Here is a 12,945-nt window from a genome sequence, read left to right on the forward strand (position 1 = left end):
AAATTAACCCTCACTAAACCCAAACCCAAATGCCTCTTCTCCTTCTTCTCCTTCTTCTTCCTACCCTTTTCTGCAACTTCTTCTTCTTCTTCTTCTTTCTTCTTCTTCTTCTTCTTCTTCCTATCCTCCTTTCTGCAACTTCTTCTTCTTCTTCTTCTTCTTCTTCTTCTTCTTCTTCTTCTTCCTACCCTTTTTGCAACTTCTTCTTTTTCTTCTTCTTCTTTCTTCTTCTTCTTCCTACTCTTGCTGCAACTTCTTCTTCTTCTTCTGCAACTGGAGAAAATATGAAAGAGAAAAAAAATAGGAATTTCACATTAAGAGAAGGGTATTTCTGAAAAAAAATTATCACCTCTCACTTTTGACTCTTTGACCAAACGGTTTAAATGGACGGAAAGACTATGAATTTGGACGGAAGAGAAAGTGAGGGACTTAAGTGTTGGGTCGCCAAAATAGAGGGACAGAAGTGTTAATTACGTTAAACCTCAGGGACTAAGAAGTAATTTTCCCTATAAACAATTTTATTTCAGTGGAATTTGAAAACACTCAGTTCAATGTGAAAGTGTTTGAAGTGTTAGAGATAATGTTTGTTCGGTTTTGAAATCAAAATCAAAATCAGCCGCTTGAATTTATCTTCTATTGTAACTCAATTATTTTGATCAGTTAGTTTTGTGTTAGCTGTTATAGGAAGTTTTTGTATATTAAACTCTCTTATATCTATTTATATCACACTCATATCAGAAATAAAATAAGTTTTATTCTAATAAAATCTCTTTATGGTCTCAGAGCCTGATTTGAAAAATCTCTCAATTTTTTTTATGTTTCTTTTGTTTCAATTATGGTGTTTAGTAATATAACCAATGTTGCTCATGCCTCAAGTCATTCTCTTGTATCCATCAATGATACTCATTTTTCATTAAAGCTCACAAATACAAACTACTTGACATGGAGAGTTCAAGTTTTTCCTCTACTCAAAGGTCATAGTCTTATGGGGTATGTTCTTGATACTGTCCAGATTCCTTCTGCGTCTGTTACTCAAGAAGGAAAACAGATTTCAAATCCATATTATGAATATTAGGAGTGTCAAGATTAATTAATTCTTGCTGCTTTTCGATCTTCACTCTCATTTTCTGTTATAAATGTAGTTGTTGATGCTGAGACTTCTATAGAGGTGTAGAAAAAGCTGCAGATTGCTTATGCAAATAAGTTGGCTATAAGAATTTTATCACTGCGTGATAAGTTATCTCGTAAAAAATAAGACTGTTGCTCAGTTTCTGATTATCTTAATACTGTGAAAAATATAGCTAAGGAACTGTCTTTGTTTGATAGTCTTGGTTAGTGATGTTGATTTGGTTATTCAGGTTCTAGGAGGTGTTGGACCTAAATTTCGCGATATCATTACTGCCATCCATGCGCGTAGTACTATAATTTCCTTTGATGAGCTTCAAGACAAACTGTTAGCTCATGAGTTGTATCTAAAGTAAATTAATCCATCCTATGAGGTTGCTCCGATTACTGCTAATCATGTTCAAAATCGAACTATTGCAAGTCTTCATCATCCAAACAAGGCTGCTATGGTCGATAATATACTGGTACTGCATATGTTCTTGTTGTTAACCAATCGAATGGGTATTCAAATGGTAAATTCCAATCTTATGGGTTCGATCGTAATCAAAGCTGTCGATCAAAAATTCAATGTCAATTTTGCGAACAATATGGCTATACTGTTAGATAGTGTTCTAAAGCTAAGATTTTTTTTTTTGAACTTTGTTGACTCAACAGCCACAAGCAAATTGTGTGAGTACATAGCAGAATGGTGATTCTTCATGGTTTCTCGATATTGCAGCTTCGCACCATGTGACAAATGACTTGCACAATCTCTCGCTTCATGCTCCATATGATGGGAATGATGAATTGCAGCTCACGGATGGTTCAGGTTTTTACTACTCATATTGGTTCTGGTACTTTTCCTTTATCTTTTAAGCTTTGTTATATTTCCAATATGTTATTTGTATCAAAAGTCAAAACAAATCTTATATCTGTTTAATAATATTGTGATTCTAATCAAGTTTCGGTTGAATTTTTTCTCGATTTTATCTAATAAAGGATCAATCCATGGGAGAGATTTTAGCCAAAAGCCTACTTGACCAGTCTTTTTATAAGGTTAGGCCGTTTCAAAATTTGGTGTCTTTTGGCTGTCAGCATGTTCGTCTTTCGTCTGTGTCATGGCATCAACGTCTTAGTCATCCCAATTCGAAGATTTTTAATTTTGTTTTGTCGAAATTTTCTCTTCTTGTGTCTATAGTTAAGGAAAGTGTGTGTGATCCTTGTCATTGTAACAAAAGCTAGAGGTTCCCATTTGTTTTTTTTTTTTTAACTAGTACTAATCCTCTTGAACTTCTTTATTCGGATTTATGAGGACCTGTTCTAGTTCATTCTATTGATGGCTTTTGCTATTATATAATATTTATGGACCATTACACAAAGTATATTTGGTTATATACTTTAAAGATAAAATTTGAAATTTATGAAATATTTTCAGTATTTTAAAAAGTTGTCAAAAATACATTTAATTCTAAAATAAAAACCATTTATACAGATGGAGTGGTGAGTATGTTGTTATTAAGAAATACTCTCAGAAATCTTATATAAATCATTTACAAACCCCACCACACCCGCCTCAACACAATCGTGTAGCCAAACACCGTCGTCGACATTTGGTTGAAATTGATCTTACATTATTGCAAACGGCTAGTTTACCATTCTCATTTTGGATTTTTGCTTTTAAAACGATAGCTTATCTAATCAACCGTATACCTACACCAATTCTCAATTATATGTCTCCCTATTACAAATTGTTTAGTCGATCACCAAATTATCAGTCTCTACGTGTGTTTGGGTGTCTTTGTTATTTGTGTTTAAGGCTCTATACGCACTCTAAATTTGATATTAAGTCTATTTCATGTGTCTTGCTTGGTTACTCTTCAAACAAAAGTGTGCACATTTGTTATTATGTCAGTCAAAATAGGTACATTGAGTCCCATTATGTTTATTTTAAGAGAAAACTTTTCCGTTTCTAACTCAACAATCTCTAGAGTCCTTGTCTTCTTCATATTGGTATAATGTTCCATTTAATGATCCTATTTTAATGACTGTTCTATTTACATCTATGGTAGTTTCTTCTATCTCTCATGCTATTGCTACAAACTTACAAACCACTGTATCATCAAATGATCAACTAGTTTCATCTCTTTCGCAGCCCTCACCGACTTCCACCCCCTTCTTCTACTTCTATCGAGACTGTTACTCCTCCACTGCTGAATATCGTTCTCCCGACTATGAATAATTATCCCATGATTACACATTCAAATAACAATATTCAAAAATCAAAAATTTTAAATCATGTCTCTAAGCGCCCATTACCTGAAGTACCGGAACCAGCTACAGTCAAATAGGCTTTAGCTATTTATGAGTAGTGTAATGCTATATCGAATGAATTTAACGCCTTCCTTGATAATAAAACTTGGATTCTTGTTCCATCTGAGTCTCATCATAATCTGGTTAGTTGTAAGTGGATTTATAGGGTTAAAAGAAATGCGGATGGCTTTATACAACAATATAAGACCATATTGGTAGCTCGTGGATATAATCAAAGACCAAGATTTGATTACAATGATACATGCAACTCAGTAGTGAAACCGGTTATAATTCGAATAGTGCTAACCTTGTCAATTTTGAATTCTTAGCCATTAGCATAGCTTGATGATAACAACGCATTTCTACATGGCTTTTTGCAGGAGGAGGTCTCAATGCAACAACTGCCTGGATATAAAGATCCTTCGAAGCCTAATCATGTGTGTAAGTTACTTAAGCCTCTTTATGGCTTGAACCAGGTTCCTAGAGCATGGTATCAAGCTCTTCAATCTTTTACTATACAATATGGGTTTCAGTTATCTCAATGTGATTATTCCTTTTTTTTTTAATCCAAAAAGAGCCATCTGTTGTTATTTTCATGTGCATGTAGATGATCTCATTATAATAGGGAATGATTCATTACTTGTATCTCGGTTTGTTCAAGCTCTGAGAAACAAGTTTTCATTGAAAGACCCTGAGCTCCTGTCGTTGTTTCTTGGTGTGGATGTTCATCAAATGAAAATTGATCTATTTCTTTTCTAATATCATTATATCCAAAAGCTTCTAGAAAGAGGTAATATGGATGGAGCTAAAGCAGTGTCTACTCTAATTGTCGTAGATAGCAACTTGAGAAAATCGATTTTTGGGTCTTCTACTGTGGATCCTACTGCCTATCAGAAATTAATTGGAGGATTACAGTATGTTAGTCTTACTAGACCGGATATTGCTTTTACGGTTAATAAGTTGTTGCAGTTCATGCAATATTTGAATCAGTCGCACTGGCTAACCTTGAAACAGCTGCTCAGATACCTCAAGTCCACTATTGATTTTGGTATTACTATCACCTCTCAATCCAAACTTTTTTTCATGCCTTTTCTGATGCAGAGTGTGGGAGATCCTTCTGATAGAACTTCAACTACGAGATTTATTATGTATTTTAAAAAAGTATCGATAAGTTGGAGTTCTAAAAAGCAATGAACAGTTGCTCAGTCTAGTATAGAAGTTGAATATAGGGCAGTGACTTCAACAATAGCTGAAGTTCAATGGGTTAAGTCCTTGCTAACTGAAATCGGCTATAAGGTACCACCACCGATCATCTACTGTGATAACATATCCACGATGTATACGTGTCAAAATCCAGTTGTTCATTCCAAGATGAAATATCTTGAAATAGATATTCACTTTATTTGTGATTTGGTTCAACAAGGAGTTCTTCATGTTTTTCATATTTTGTCCAATAATCAATTCGTTGATTTATTGCTAAAACCATTGATAAAGATAAAATTTCATATTAAAAGGTCCAAGATTGGATTCCATGATGGATCCTCAATCTTGTGGGGGGAGTATTAGATATAATGTTGGTTCGGTTTTGGAATAAAATCAAAATCAGCTACTTGAATTTATCTTATGTTGTAACTCAGTTATTTTAATTGGTTAGCTTTGAGTTGGTTGTTATAGGAATTCTTTGTATATTGGACTCTCTTGTATCTATTTATACCACACTTATATTATAATAAAATAAGTTTTCATTGTGATGAAATCCCTTTATAAAGAACCCTGCCATGAATTGGTTAGACTAGATTTTTCTCCCAAGCAGAAAACCATGGCTTCTTCAAGTAAAAAAAAATCTAATTCTTCATCTCTAGCCCCCTCACCTAGAGAAGGTGATGATATGGAATATTCAAAAGAGGTCAACACAACAAATGAAACCATAGACAATACATATTAGGATATTGGATAACATTTCTAAAAAAATATAGATGTTGAGCATGAAGAGCCAGCATTTGCTAGAAACAGAGTAAAATAATAATCACACTAGTTTTCTCGAAAGCTTCAACCTCAGATCTTCCTAATTTAACAGAGAATTTGCTCTAATACCAAATTGAAAAGAGAAAGTAAGAGAATTTGTTTTATCATTCACAAAATTCTAATTCTACATAGCTTATAATGAAAATTTTATAATACAATTGTGCTAGAAACTAGGATGTAAATTGGGAAGAAATCAAGGAAAGAATTAGCTCTAAACTAAGAAGAAAAGATATAATAGTTTTACATCTTCTAATCTAGGAAAGAAAGAGAGATTTAAGGTAGAGAAAAAATATTTCAACACTTTTCCTAAAGTTGGTGCATAGATTCATACATACCCAACTTTTCGAGAAATTTTAAGAATACTTGACTTGTGACTATCTTAGTTAGAACATCGGCCAATTGATCTAAAGATTGAATCTTTGGCAACTCCAAAGATTTATCTTCTAACTTCTCTCTGATGAAAAATCTATCCACCTTAACATGTTTTGTTCAATCATGTTGAACTGTATTATGGGCAATGTCACATGCAGCTTTATTATTATAGTATAACTAAATTGCTTGTTCAGTTGAATATCTCAATTCTTGAAGAAGGAGTTTCAACCACCAAGCTTCACAAAGTCCGAGTGCCATACCTCTAAATTCAACTTCTACACTTGATTTAGCAACAACGTTTTATTTTTTACTCCTCCAAGTAACTAGATTACCTCTCGCAAATGTGAAGTTGAAGTCGATCTTCTGTCGTCTATTACTCCTACCCAATCAACATCAGTATATACCACAATTTCTCGATATTCTTTATTTTTTTGTGAAGAATATTCCTTTTCTAGGAGCAAATTTTATATATTTCAAATACGCATGACAACATTCATATATTGTTCCCTTGGATTGTGCATATATTGACTTACAACACTCAATGCATACGCAAGATCTGGCCTAGTGTGCAAAGTACATCAACCTTCCTACAAGTCGTTGATTCTTCCTTTGTCCGTTGGCACTTGATCTGCCTTATTATATAGCTTCAGGCCTTCATCTTTTAGAGTACTAGCTGGTTGATATGCAGACATACCTGTTTCTTATAATAAATCTAATGCATATTTTTTCTGAGATAAGAAAATACCCTTCTTAGATCTCGAGACTTCAATTCTAAAAAAATATTTCAGGGGGCTAAGATCTTTCATTTGAAATTCTTTTGATAAGTATTCTTGTAGTTCCTTTTTTTCTTCCACATCATTTTCCGTAACCACCATGACATCCATATATACAATGAGAGCAGTGATCTTACCATGTCGTTTCTTTAAAAATAAAGTGTGATCTTAATTGCATTGATGGTATCTGAATGTCTTCATAGACTTTGTGAATCTTTCAAACTATGCTCTTGAAGATTATTTTAGTCCATATAATGATTTCTTCAATTTGTATATCTTCCCGTTATGTATTTCTAGCATCATACATCCTGGGAGAAGTTCCATATAAACTTCTTCACATAATTCTCCATGTAAAAAGGCATTTTTTACATCAAATTATTGTAAAGGCCAATCCAAGTTTGCAACTAAAGACAACAACACTCTAACAACATTAACTTTAGTTACAAGTAAAAAAGTGTCTGTATAATCAATACTGTAAATTTGTTAATATCCCTTTGCCACCAATCTCGCTTTGTGCCGTTCAATAGGGACATCTGCTTTATACTTTACAGTATAAATCCATCGCCAACCCACTCGTTTCTTTCCTTTTGGAGTATCAATCAACTCAATGTTTTTTTTTTTTTCAAAGAACCCAATTCTTCATTCATAACATCTTTCTATTTTGGATCAGTTAATGCATTCTGAACACTATTAGGAATATATATATTAGATAATTGATTCACAAATGATTGATTTGATTTAAATAGATTTTGGTTAGATACATAATGGCTCATAGAATATTTAATTTTTCTAGAAAGTTGAGACTCATATGTGGATTTAGGAATGCCTCTATTAACACGATTTGATAGTTGTTTTCTAGGTAACTCACCTTTAGGAATAGAACAATCCTCGGCAAGCGATTGGTATGGTGTTTTAGAAGGAAAATCGACCTATTCAGTTGAAGAACTTGTATCTGTTGGTGGACTAGTATCACAGAAATAAGTTATTTCTTTAGTTGACATTGATCTTGATTTAATTTCAGAAGTTCCAACTCCTTTCTCGCTCTTTTTTTAAGAAAAAAAAGGGACCTCCTTGCTCTAATACCAAATTGAAAAGAGAAAGTAAGAGAATTTACTTTATTATTCACATAATTCTATTTGCATACAGCTTATAATGGGAATTTATAAACAATTGTGCAAGAAACTAAGATGTAAATTAGAAAAAAAATCAAGGAAAGAATTAGCTATAAACTAAGAAATAAAAGATAAAATAGTTGCACATCTTCTAATCTAGAAAAGAAAGAGAGATGTAAGGTAGAGAAAAAACAAATCTCAACATAGAGAACATCTTGCAAGACAACAATACTCTCCCTAATGTCTTTAGCATTAATGACACATCATATCATTCTCTCTTTGATCCTAATGAACCAGTCGACATTTTTTCAGTACATCAAACAAAGAATAATTACTCCAAAGCTATAACTAATACAATGTCTCCAATTTGTCAATAATAGTTTTGCATCATCTTCGTGAATAGTAGATGCAAGATCAAGTTGTTCATAATGATATGGTGATGCGAACATGGAAGATAAGCACATGAGCAATAAAATGGACGTGAATGTCACAATATCTCTTGGACAAAAAATTAAGAGCATGTACAAAGAAAATCAAAGTATCACTTGAACACTTAGCATAACAAGTTCTTCGCGATGGAATGAACGCATGCGAAAAAAATTTCAAGTTCTTGACATATTCAAATCCACAAGATAAGTATTCGTGAACATAATTAAAACAAAGGAGTAAAAGAGCTGAAAAAGGAAGCCACATAGGTTGATTGCAGCACACTTATGGCCATATAGCATATTGGGCTCAAATTACACTTAGACTAAATTTGTTATTTTAATATTTTAATAGACTTATTTTAATTTAATTAGGCCTATTTTAGGCAGCTAAATTCGTGCAGCTCATAATGAGAAAAATTTCTCTTAGTCCATCTAAAAAGGAAAATTTAACTGTTTGACTAAGAATCTCTTGAACATTGGAATTAATCCTTTTACAACTAGGATTAGGGTTTAGAAGGCTATAAAAACTTCTCTAATTGATAGCCACAAATTTAGACTTATTTATGAATCATTATTTTTCTTGGATGATAAAATTTTGGTGAGAATTTTATTGAACTTTGTATTGTATCAAGAATTGACATTTTAATAAGATAGTAATTTCGTGGCGGTTTCACATTTGTTTTCTTGTTCAATTATCTATATTCTTATTTATTTATTATTTAAGAGTGTAGTAGAATGCTTGAGAATTAATTTTGATATGTGATTGGATATTATTGTGTGTTAAAATTTTAGATTGCATTGTTAATATAAAATTCTGCATGTTCAAATGTAGTAATCATGTCTATTAAAAAACTAACTCTACGTCCCATATTCATGGGCTGGCCATGCAATAGTTCAGTCTCAAAAAAACTACATAAACTGACTACCATTCATATTTGTGACCATACTAATAGAAGCACCAGTTTCAATTTGAAGCCTTCTATCACCGGCAGAACTGATTCTATGAGTAGATGCTAGCAGCCAAGCACCAAATTTGAAACTATGCTTATCAACTTTTGAATTGTCAAACAGAGAATGGTAAAAGCAACCAAAAGACTCAAAAGGATACAATAAAAACAAAACTATGGTAGATGTTGATATTTAAATAGATCCATAACCAATCTCCTGATACTCAGCAAAACTTCATATAGGCTTGTGAATATCCAACCCTAAGTTGCATGTAAGATCGGAAACCACCAGTAAAATTTTTGATATTGATGTCCAATAAAATTTCCAATCACCTATCCTTTCTTTTCAGATATAAATCATTAAGGAAATTATAAACTTACCGCCTAATCTCAATCTCTATCAGTTTCAATTGGTTAGGTTGATCTCTTGGGAGCAATTTCTTAAGAAGATTAATTTCCAATCACCTATTCTTTATTAACGTTACTTCTCATGAATACTTTGAACTATAAATTCAAAAATGAAAAAAAAAAAAAATTAAATAGATTAATTGTTATGAAATAATAGAAAGCCCATTTCTTTTGTTTGGTGTGGAGGGTGACGGATCTTCTATCCAAATATCTGGAATTTTATTATTTTTTTTTGTCTAATTGTATTTTTCTTATAATATAAACCCACCAAGTCCCGTTGCTATCTTGAAGTTATTATTATTATTATTATTTTGGATTTTTTAAGAATACATTGCTGATTAGAAAGATGCCTTATCTATCGCCATCTGAATACCCCATAGCCACTACGCTATTAATTCGTCTTCATGCTAAATTCTTCTCTATGTACACACTGAGGGAAAGGTTCTTCTTATCCAACACACAATTCCCTGTCACAATTATTTTCAATTTTTATTTTTTTTAATTTAAGTTAGCTCTTACATCTTAATTTAAACTCAATTTTAGTTTAAAATTTAAAAATTGAGTTTCTTAATTTTTAAGATAGATCAATAAATAAAAATATTTAACTTAAAGATGATGAAATTGAGCTTCTTGATTTTTTTTTCTATTTAAAGATCGATTTATTTCATAAAAAATATTTTTTAAAAAAATATTTTTCATATTTTTTTATATTTAAAATATTTAAAAAATTTAATTAATAGAAAATATTTTTTCTCATAAAAAAATAAAAATAAGACTTTTTTTAAAAAATACTCTCTTTTCCTAATATTCTCAATAATACCTCTATATATAAATTTATTAATAAATTTTATATTTTAAATTAAAATTAAATAATAAAAAATAATTTTTAAATATAAATTATTTTTCATAAAAAAATAAAATTAAATCAAAAAATTAAAAAAATTTACTAAAAATTTTGATTTTTTTAGTTGCATTGCATGCATTACATTGAAACTTTTCAAGTTAAGTTGGAACAAAATTAAAAATGAACTAAATTGAATATCCATATTATACAAGGTAAAATACACATAAGGTAATAAATAAAATTTTACGGAAATGATATATTTTGTATTAAAAATTTACAGAAAGTTATAATTACTTTTTGTAAAGTAATAATTTTACATGCAGAAAATATATTAAATTAATGAAAGGTGATTTATATACAAACTGATAAAGCTAAAAATTTTATTAAATTAATAATGTTATTATTAACTAAAAATGATATTTTATTTTATTATTTTTAAATTATGCTATTGTCTTTATATTTTAACGTGCTATTTTTTTTTTCGTATTTCTTCAAAATATCACAGTTTTTATTAAGTTAATAATTTTTTATATAATAATTAATTTACAAAAATATATATTTTTATAAATTTCTAAAATAGAAATATATTACATATTTTATTTTTTAAAATGACAAAAATATTATATTTATATTTTTTTAAATGAGAGTGTGCAGTTCCAGTTTTGAAATGGTTTTTTATAGGAATCGAAATCAAAATTTAAAATCGATTTCTTGAAATTATATATTATATAATTTTAATAAAATTACATTGTAATATTATTTAATTACTAAATATGTTTTACCATTTTATTTAGTCAATTTTATTTGTGGATTATAATTTATTCTATATATATATATATATTAATAAAATTATACTATTACAATATCAATGATTAAAATAATTATATATAGATTAATATGTGTGTATATACTTATAATTGTTATTAATAATTATATATATATATATATATATATATATATAATTATTATATATTTTAGTCACTAATCGATTATTAAAAGTTTATAAAAGTATAATTTAATTAATTTAATTTATTAATTATATTTCGTTCTATTTAAATAAATTATATTATTACACTATTTTCATATTAATTGAATTTCATATATAAAAACCAATATATATATATATATATTAGTTTTTTGGTAAGATTACGATTTGATTTCAGTATAATTATTCACACAAAAAATCAGAATCACAATCAAATAATTAAATAAATTCAATTCAGTATGGTTTGATTCCTATACTATCAGTTCTTTTTCGATTTTAATTCAGTTTAGTACAATTCTTCAATTTAGTTCGAAATTTTTAAAAACAAAAATAAAATAAAATATAAATATTCTCATAAAATTAATTTAATTTTTGTTGTGAAGTAATTATTAATTGGGTTTAGATATTGCCCAACTTTGTTACATTCATTCGGATATTATTAGCAGCTTATAACACAATTTTCGATGAGTTGGGTTCAGCATAGGGACGAATCAAGAATTTAATTTTAGTGTATTTAGATGTACATGTAAAATAAATTATATGTATAAATGAATAATGAGCTAGATTAATTATTAAAAAGTTGTCACAAGAGAGAGAAGAGAAGAGAGGGGAGAAAAGAGAGAAGCGATTTTCAGCGGAGGATGTCGTTCACCTCGGCAATTCTTCCAACTGTGGTCTTTTTGGTTGTATATTTTTTGGATCTCCCTATTTTGAGAAGTTGTGCCTTTGCTCAGATCTATTTAATGGTTTTACAGTGGTTTATTGGTAGAGTAAAAAATAATTTATAGACAAACACAACCCGACGAGAGATAAATGGGCGTTTCTTTACTGATATCAATGGCCAAATAGCCGAGGAAAAAATTTGACTACAGCAAACTATAACCGGCCACTCATGAGGAGTCAACACATACAAGGAAATCAAAACATGCCTTTCTCATTCTATACTCTCTTATTTATAATTGATACCTCTCCTTGCTATTAGCCTCTCTCACGTGCTTCCTGCTGAGTCATCAATTTTGTTATTTCCTTTGAGCCTTCTAGAATAAACCATAAATGGTTTTGTGCCCTTTTCTATTGCTACATTTTTAACATCACATCCCTCTGAAGAAGAAGCTTTGTCCACAAGGCTAAATAAAGGAAATTGGCCCTTGAAATCAGCTGTGTTAATCCAAGTAGCATCTCAATTGATTGGCCCATCCAGTGAACTAAGAGTTGTTGAACCGGAAGTCCTTGTTTATGAACGGTACGTGTATTCAAAACAGTTACCGGTTTAGCCATGGGTAACTCATCAATAACCAAGTCTGTAGGTAAGGTGGAAATAGGAGTATGATTTTCAATGACACATTTCAGTTGGGACACATGGAAAACCGAGTGAATTCGAGAAGAGGCCGACAATGCTAACTTGTATACAACAGCTCCCACCCTGGCCAATATTTGAAAAGGACCATAGAACCAGGCAGCTAATTTTTTATTATCTCTTGCAAAAATAGATTGTTGTCCATGAGGGCGAAGCTTGAGGAAAACATGGTCACCCACATAAAATTCTAGATCTCGACGTTTCTTGTCTGCTGTGTTTTTCATTCATTGTTGGGCCTTATGTAAGTTAAACTTCAATTACCTCAATATTTCACCTCGAT

This window comes from Manihot esculenta, chromosome 9, assembly GCF_001659605.2.
Source record: "Manihot esculenta cultivar AM560-2 chromosome 9, M.esculenta_v8, whole genome shotgun sequence".
NCBI classification, from domain to species: domain Eukaryota; kingdom Viridiplantae; phylum Streptophyta; class Magnoliopsida; order Malpighiales; family Euphorbiaceae; genus Manihot; species Manihot esculenta.